Source organism: Nannospalax galili, unplaced genomic scaffold (assembly GCF_000622305.1).
Source record: "Nannospalax galili isolate Female #2095 unplaced genomic scaffold, S.galili_v1.0 scaffold339, whole genome shotgun sequence".
Taxonomy (NCBI): domain Eukaryota; kingdom Metazoa; phylum Chordata; class Mammalia; order Rodentia; family Spalacidae; genus Nannospalax; species Nannospalax galili.
The window spans coordinates 138917-146708 of NW_008344185.1; the positions used below are offsets into that span (position 1 = coordinate 138917).

Consider the following 7792-nt stretch of genomic DNA (forward strand, 5'->3'; position numbering starts at 1 on the left):
CACCTGTAAAAGTTATAAAAAAAAAAAAAACTTAAATTACAGAGTTCTGATTTCCAACTAAAAGTCAACCCCCACTTTGGAAAAATCAACCTCTGAAGAGACATTCACTTCCATACAGTGCTAACAGGAGGGCTGGAAAAGAGCCGTGTCCAGGCGAACTCCAAGTCTGCTGAATGAAAAGGACTTCGGAGGGGCAGAAACCAGTGAGTGACGGAAACACCGAGCACGAGTTCCGACGTGACTGGGAACCGGGTGAGGAAAACCACCTTGGGGCTTGTATGTGCAAAACCTGCAACTTTCTGGGCACACACTAAACTCTGAAACTGACACCCAACCTCACAACGGATCCTCCCTAATTCTAGTCACAGTACCAAAGGAAAACAAACAGACAGGTGGTGCTGCCACGGAGCGTTAGGAAACATAACTCGGAGAAAGCGAGGGAAGAGGAGGAGGACGCTCCTTCCAAATGGGACTGTCTCGCCCAGGCGAGCACATCTTGCCCACCGAGGCTGGAGAGGTGGGGGCGAGGTGGAAGGGGCCAACTGGGCCGCCGTGGGTTGGCCGGAGGGGCCGACTTCCAGGCCCCAGAGCACAGTGGGATAAAGGTGCAAGTTCGCAGTCCCTGGATTAACGAAACACCCTACCCCCCAAAGTAAAGGTGTGGGGGTACCGGGCCCTTCTCGTGCACCTCATCAGCAACGTGCTCTCCTCAAAACAAGTCTGGTCGGAGACAGCAGGACTCCGAGGCGCAGGCAGCGCTCGACTCAGCCCGCAGCGAGTGCCCGGAGCCGGGCGCGGCGGGGCGAGGAACGCGCCCCCGAGTAGAGAACCGAAGGCCACACGGGTCGGCCTCGCCTCCCCCCCGGCCCAGCCGCCCAGGAAAGCAGACGCGTGCCCAGGCCCGAGGAAGCCCGACGCCGCGGGTGCCCCAGCAGTTCCCGGCCTCCGCTAAGCCCCCCCCCCCCACCGGCCGCCGAGACTGACCGCCCACCTCTCCGCGCAGCCGCCGCCTCCGCTCCGCTGCGCTGAGTCAACGCGGAGGGTGGCCACCCCGCGCCTCCCGCCGCCCCTCGGCCGCCCGCCGCCTCACGCCTCACGCCGCCAACGCCGCTTCCGACCCCTCAAGCCCCAACGCCGACACGGGCACCCCCTCCTCCCCGGGACTCCGGCGCGGGACCCAGGGGACCGCATTACCTTCCGCCCCACCAGAGGTGCCCCTGGCCTGGGGATGCCGCTGCGCTCGATCCCGGGAGGAGGTTTTCGGTACTTTGAATAATCCCCTTTTGCCGCTTTTCCCTCCCCCACAACCAGTCTCAGTCCCAAAATGGCGCCGACCCGATCCGCAATGTTCTAGGCCAAGTCTCGCGAGATCGTGGAAGGTGGTGAGGCGGGGAAGGAACTAGAGGGGCAGAGGAGTAAGGGAAGGAAGGCGGGGCGAGAAAGACCAGGAAGAAAGGGTGTGGAAGCAGTGCAAAGGAACCTACTGGGCGGGGCAGCAGGAGGGAGGGCCTCCACCACAGAACCTTCTGGCCCAAGTAACCGCTCACGCCCCTGTCAAGAAAGCTCCGCCCTCTACGCCAGGCGCCTGGGGGAGGGGAAGGGGAGTGGCCAGGTCTGGGGGCGGGGCTTCGAGGAGGCCCTAGAGGCCCCGACGCGCGCGGGGGAAGGGGGCGGGGGGGGGTCTCAGCGCGGTGACGTCAGGAGCAGCTGGAGTCGGGGATTACCCCCTGCTGCTGACGTGAGGCTGGTGAACAATCGGGAACGTTCGGTGGAAGGGGGAATTCCCCGCCGTTCCTTGGGGAGCCCCTCCTTCCACCTCTCCTCAGCCCGGGCCGGCCCGCAACAGAGTATAGGGGTACAGCTGGGCCATGGGGTGGGCGCGAAGAAGCACTGGCGGGTCCAGGCAGCGCGCGGTACTTCGGCGTCTTCCGCCTTCCGGGGCGCGAAGCTCAGAACAGCCTCGGCACGCGCCACTCCACTCGGCAGCTCTGGCTGCGGTGTAGCGCAGAGCGCACGCAGGGTACACAGCGCCGTGTGGGCGGGGCCGGGCCGTGCTAGCGCGCCAGTGATTGGACACTTGGAGCTGTAAATCCACCCTCGCATGCAAATGTGGAGCGTGGCGGACGTTACAACAACACACACGGAAACGGCGGTTAGGCAAGCCGGGCTTGGCTGGGGACCCAGCCCACATTTTTTCAAGTGTGGAAAAGGTTGTAAGATACAGTCGTTGCCAATCTTAGTCCTACTAAATCTTCAGTAGGTGAATTATTTCAACACAGGTCTGGGGAACCAAGTCGCCCAAACAATTGTTAAAAATATATGTGGTAGTTTCACTAATTGTGGTTTAACTATAAAGTTTCATTCTGAAAAATGTGAAGTTAGCAATCCAAAAGAAAGTAAACCACGTGTTTTGAGGGAAAGACAAGGCTGTGTCTCAACGAGGAAAAACCTGGAGAATAAGGATTTGGCTCTGCGCGGCCCTCGCCAAAGACCGCCATAACACAGAAGCTTTGTCTTTTTTTAAAATGTGCATTATGGGGTTTGTAGTTTAATGCAGTTTCTAAAAACTCACTGTCAAGACTGCTGAGTTGTAAACTAACCAAAATTTACACCTTCATTTTGGAGAGGGCCACTTTGGGCAATTAATAAATGTCCAGGTGGGTACACAGGAAGGATTTAACACTTGTATGCTATGCATTTTAATCCTTGTATGTGGTCTCATTTTGCAGATGAAGAAATTGGTTCAGATTAAGTAATGTATTTGACATTATACTGGATATTGGCTGCTCAATTTGACTGTTAGGGTTCTCTAAAGGAACAGAACTAATTGTGTGTGCGTGTGTGTGTGTGTGTGTGTGTGTGTGTGTGTATTTAAAAGAGATTTATTAGATTGGCTTACATGATATGGTTCAGGTAGTGGAACAATGGCTGTCTCAAACTGGAGAGGATCTGGTAGTTGCTCAGTTGTAGGAGACTGCACTCCCAATTTGGTGTTGAGGGCCTTGGAGGTTCCCTGAAGAGCTGCTGGTCTTGAGTCTACCTGGAAGCCTGAAGAAGTTGGTTCTGATAGGGGAAGGAATGCGGCAGCAACAGGATAAACTTACCAGCAAGAGTGAAGACAAGCAGGCAAAAATCAAAAGCTTCTTTCTTCCATGTCCTTTTATCTGGGTTGCTAGCAGAAGGTTCTGCCCACATTTAGGGTGGTCTTCCAACTTCAAATAATGTGATCAAGAAAGTCCCTCATATGAGTTCCCAGTGACTTTTGTTTCTGTTGATTGCAGATCTAGAATAGTTGCTAAAGCAAGATTAGCCATCACAGATGTTCATAGTACAATTCCCTAGTTACTTATATACCCTTATATATTGATGTTCAATACATCCTTATTGAGTAAGTTAAATGACTCATTTCTAAATGTTAAAATGCATTGAGTCTCGTGTCTTTTTAAAATATTTTATTTATTATTTTTATTTTATGTGTATGAGTGTATAGTCTGCATGTATGTGAGTGCACCCGTCTGGTGCAATGCCTCAGAGGTCAGAAGAGGACTTCAGATTCCCCTGGAACTGGAGTTAAGGACAGTTCATAGCCACCATGTGGGTGTTGGGAATCAAACCCCATCCTCTGCAAGAGTAGTCAGTGCTTTTAATTGCTGAGCCATCTCTCCAGCCCCTCTTGTGTCTTTTTTTAATTTTTTTTAGAGATGTGCTTAGTTTTTGTTTTAAAGGAAAAGTATGGAACTAGGTACACCAACTGGCATGGACACAGCTGTTCCACAGTGTTGGTTATCAACTCTGTTGATACATAACTGTAGGAGTGACTTTTGCAATGTGGACACATTGTGGACAAATGACTTTCACCTAACCTTGCAACCAAAAAAAATCTTCTTAGCTTGTTCATAATGTAAACAAGCTCACAGAGCCATGAGCTTCTTTTCTGACCTGGGCATATGACCTTCATCCCTCATGACCCTTCCTTCCCCTCCACCCAAAATAATGTATGAGCCAGTATGATGTTGCACACCTTTAATCTCAGCACTTAGGAGGCAGAGGCAGGTGGATCTCTTGTGAGTTCAAAGCCAGCTTGATCTACGTAGTGAGTTCCAGGCCAGCTGGGGCTACAGGAAGACCCTGTCTCTCCAAAAAGACCAAAAAGAAAACAAACCAAAATAATACATAAATGTGTGTATGCGTGCTTTATATGTCAAAGCGCTACAAATGAACAATGCTTATTTCATTGCCAATAATGAGAGAAACTGTAGTTTGTGTGTATGGAAGGCTAGGGCTCAAAGGGCAAAATTCTCTGGTAATGATCCTATTTTTACTTCCCCATTTCATGCTGGTTATTCTGTTTCAATAAAGAGGGCTAGCCCTTGTTTTGGAGCACAGTTCAGAGAGCGCTCTGAAGGAAAGGGTTCTCAGCAGTTTAGGTCTGCTCTTGACCAGAAAATGGATGCTAAGAGTCGGGCTTTTTTTTTCTTTTTTCTATTTTTTTGATATAAGGTCTACCTGTAGCCCCAGCTGGCCTAGAACTTCCTTTGTAGACCAGGCTGGCCTCAATCTCTCAGAGATTCACCTATCTTTGCCTCCTGAGTGCTAGTATTAAAAGTGTGCACCACCATACCCAGTCTAGGCTTTTTTAAGAATTTCTGTAATATGGCATAATGCTGCAAATAATCAAGTTTCAGAACTTAAACATGATAATATAAATTTACAACAATTAATTATTGATATCTCAATTTATGTTATATGATTTAAAAAATGGAGGTTGGAGAGATGGCTCGATGGTTAAGAGCACTGGCTGTTCTTGCAGACAACCTAGTTTTGATCCCCAGCACACACATGATGGCTAACAATTGTCCAAAACTTCAGTTCCTGGGGACTTGTCTCCCAGGTGACTGGTTCCTCTGATGGGTGGGGCCTGCTGTGGAGAATGGACTAGGGAGGGGTTTTCTGCACCATCTTGGGATGGAAGCCAGGAGCCAGGAGAAATGGGTGGCAGGTGTGGAGAGAGAGATGGCCCCAGCACCTCACCAGCATAGACAGGAGAGGGAGCATTTACCAACCTAGGACAAGACTGAGGGCCCAAGATATAGGGGTGAAAGTTAACGGAGACTATGTGCAGGCTGTGGGAGCATCTGGAGTGGCGGGCTCTGAGCCGGGGCGTAAGAGTGCTTGTCTCTATGTAAGTTCCCCCATTTACCCCCTCCCTACCCAAGGACATAAACTGTAATAAATTCACATAAAAATATATTATATGGTTTGTCTGATATTGCAAGAGACCACGAGAGAACTCTGGTGAGAGGAATCCTATGCCTTTTTCTGACCTCTGCAGTCATTGCATGACACAAGTACAATTACATGCAGGCAATAGCCTCATACACAAAAAAAATTTTAAATAATTTTTTTAAAGTAGAGGAAAGAAGGGAACTATCACCTTAATGGTGTATATATGCACAAATGCATTCTTAACAAAATAAGATGGAAACACTCAGCAATTTTTTTTTTTTTTTTTTTTTTTTTTTTTTTTTTTTAAAAAAAAAAAAAAAAAAGAGGACGATAAATCTTTCACTGTGATATATCAAGTCTTTTTTGAGACAGGGTTTTCCTGTAACCCCAGCTGCCTTGGAACTCAATATGTAGATCAGGCTGGCCTTGAACTCACAAAGATCTGCCTGCCTCTGCCTCCGAAGTACTGGGATTAAAGGCTTGCCGCACATGCCCCACAACACTCATCAGTTATAATCCTCATTTCTGCAGCAGGTCATGTAGCCTTAGTATTTAAAACTACCCTCCTCTACTACCCATGAAGTTGGTACCGGGAGACAGAGTTATTGCTGTGAAGAACCCAACCATGCTGGTTTTTGGAGAAAGGCTTTAGAATTTTGGGCTAGAAAAGCAGTTGGATGTTGTAAGCAGAGCTTAAAAATCATTCTAGTAGGTTCCTGGAAGACAGTAATGCTGAGAGTAATGTGGAAAGTGGAAGCCCAGTTCATGAAGTTTCAGAGGAGAATAAAATCTCTTAGCAATTGGGCTAGAGGCCATTCATGTGATATTTTGGCAAAGAATCTAGCTGCTTCTACCCTTAAGATCTTGCCTGAGGCTAATATTAAACATAGTGAACTAATTTCTTTGGTGGATGAAATTTCAGCAGGATTCTTCTGCAGTTTCAGAAAGCTGCTGAGGTCAGCAGCATGTGGCAGTGCTGAAGTCTCTCTAAGAAGGCCCTGAGAGGCCAAGACCCCCTAAGAGGCCATTGCATGAAGCTGTGAAAATGAAGGTTGCAGTGGAGACCCCCCAAGATGTTGAAGATGCCAGAACCATGAGACATCTGCCAAGGAGAGCTTCATACAGGGAGTAGAACAAACCCAAGAGAGAAATGTATGTTCTAGGCAGCAAAGCTAGAGGGGTAGAGCCATCTAAGTCCTTTGAAACTGAAGTCCCAGACACAGAACATGGAACTACAGAATTTTGTATTTGCCCTGCTGGACTTTGGTCTTGCTTTGGTCCATATTTGTTTACTAGGCCCCCATTCCTCCTTTTTGGAATGAGAATGTATAATCTGTGCAGTTGTATGTTGGAATTATGTCATGATTGTTTGGTTTTATTTGTTTTGTTTGTAGACCTGGCCGTCACAGAGATCTGCCTGCCTCTGCCTCCCGAGTGCTGGGATTAAAGGTATGTACCACCATGCCCAGCATATGCAATTTTTTTATTTAATAGTGAGTCACTGTTAAATAAGAGATTACCTTGAGTCTCAAAAGAGACTTTGAAACAGTGTTGAAACTGTAAAAGGCCACGGGGACTAATGTTCGACCCGATGCTTTTGCACTCTGTTATGGTCATGAGCCTATGGGGCCAGAGAGTGAAATGTGGTTGTTTGAATGAGAATGTCCCTCATAGGCTCACGTATTTGAACACTTGGTCTTCTGTTGGTGGTGCTGTTTAAGAGGTTATGGAACCTTTAGGAAGTGTAGCCTTGCTGGAGGAAGTACATCATTGAAGGCAGGCTTTGAGAGTTTACAGCCTCACCCAACATCCAGTTTACTCTCTCTGCTTCATGTTTGCAGTTAAAAGTATGATCCCTCAGCTTCCTGCTGCAGCCACCTGCTGCCATGCCTCCCCACTGCTATGGATCACCCTCTGAAAACAGAAGACCAAATAAACTCTTTCTTCCTTAATTTACCTTTGAGCTTGGCATTTTATCACAGCAACAGAAAAGTCATTAATACATTGATTGTACCAGATGTACACTGGTTTGTTTTAGGTGAGTTTGGGAGGAGGGGGTGGTGAATTCTCGTCTTTCAGGCTGGCCCCTAAGGAGCTGTATAGCTGAGGATGACCTTGAACACCAGATTCTCCTGCCTTCACCTTCCAAGTCCTGGGATTTCAGGCATAGCCCAGAACACTCAGCTCTGTTTTAGGTCTTAATCCAACTTCTGCATCATACCATACTTGTGTTCATAAAAATAATTATATATTAAAAGAAAACATTTATGCTACTTAGGTTGCTTCTAATTTTTTGAGCTAAGATCTTACTGTGTAGCTCAGACTGGCCTGAAACTTGATATGTAGCCCTAGGCTGGCCTCAAATTCACTTTATCTCTTCTAAGCCACAACACCCACTTTCATGCTCCTATTTCTAAGAATGATGTGAAACTGGGCAGGACAGAAAGACAGGGAAGATGATGGGGACACGAGAAGGAAAGGAGCTCCTTTTTGCCAGCTGCGAATCAGGAATTACACAGCACAATGGACAACACTTGCTGTGAAGATTGCTTTTTGTACACAGCTA

The 7792-nt window shown here is 47.9% G+C and overlaps 1 protein-coding gene and 1 long non-coding RNA gene across 3 annotated transcripts in view; one reads left to right on the forward strand and one right to left on the reverse strand.

The window, feature by feature from the left end:
* Positions 1-1395, reverse strand: part of Gpbp1 (GC-rich promoter binding protein 1) — a gene marked incomplete in the record, with an annotated part of 77714 nt that extends 76319 nt beyond the window's left edge. The window contains 1 exon segment of one of the 2 annotated variants that reach the window (XM_017799955.2): positions 1195-1395. 2 annotated transcript variants of the gene reach the window in all.
* LOC115071590 lies at positions 131-7190 on the forward strand. The gene is made up of 3 exons (XR_003850687.1): positions 131-1263; positions 6621-6675; positions 7068-7190. It is a non-coding gene; the product is annotated as an uncharacterized LOC115071590 (long non-coding RNA).
* Positions 7191-7792: the final 602 nt, after the last annotated feature.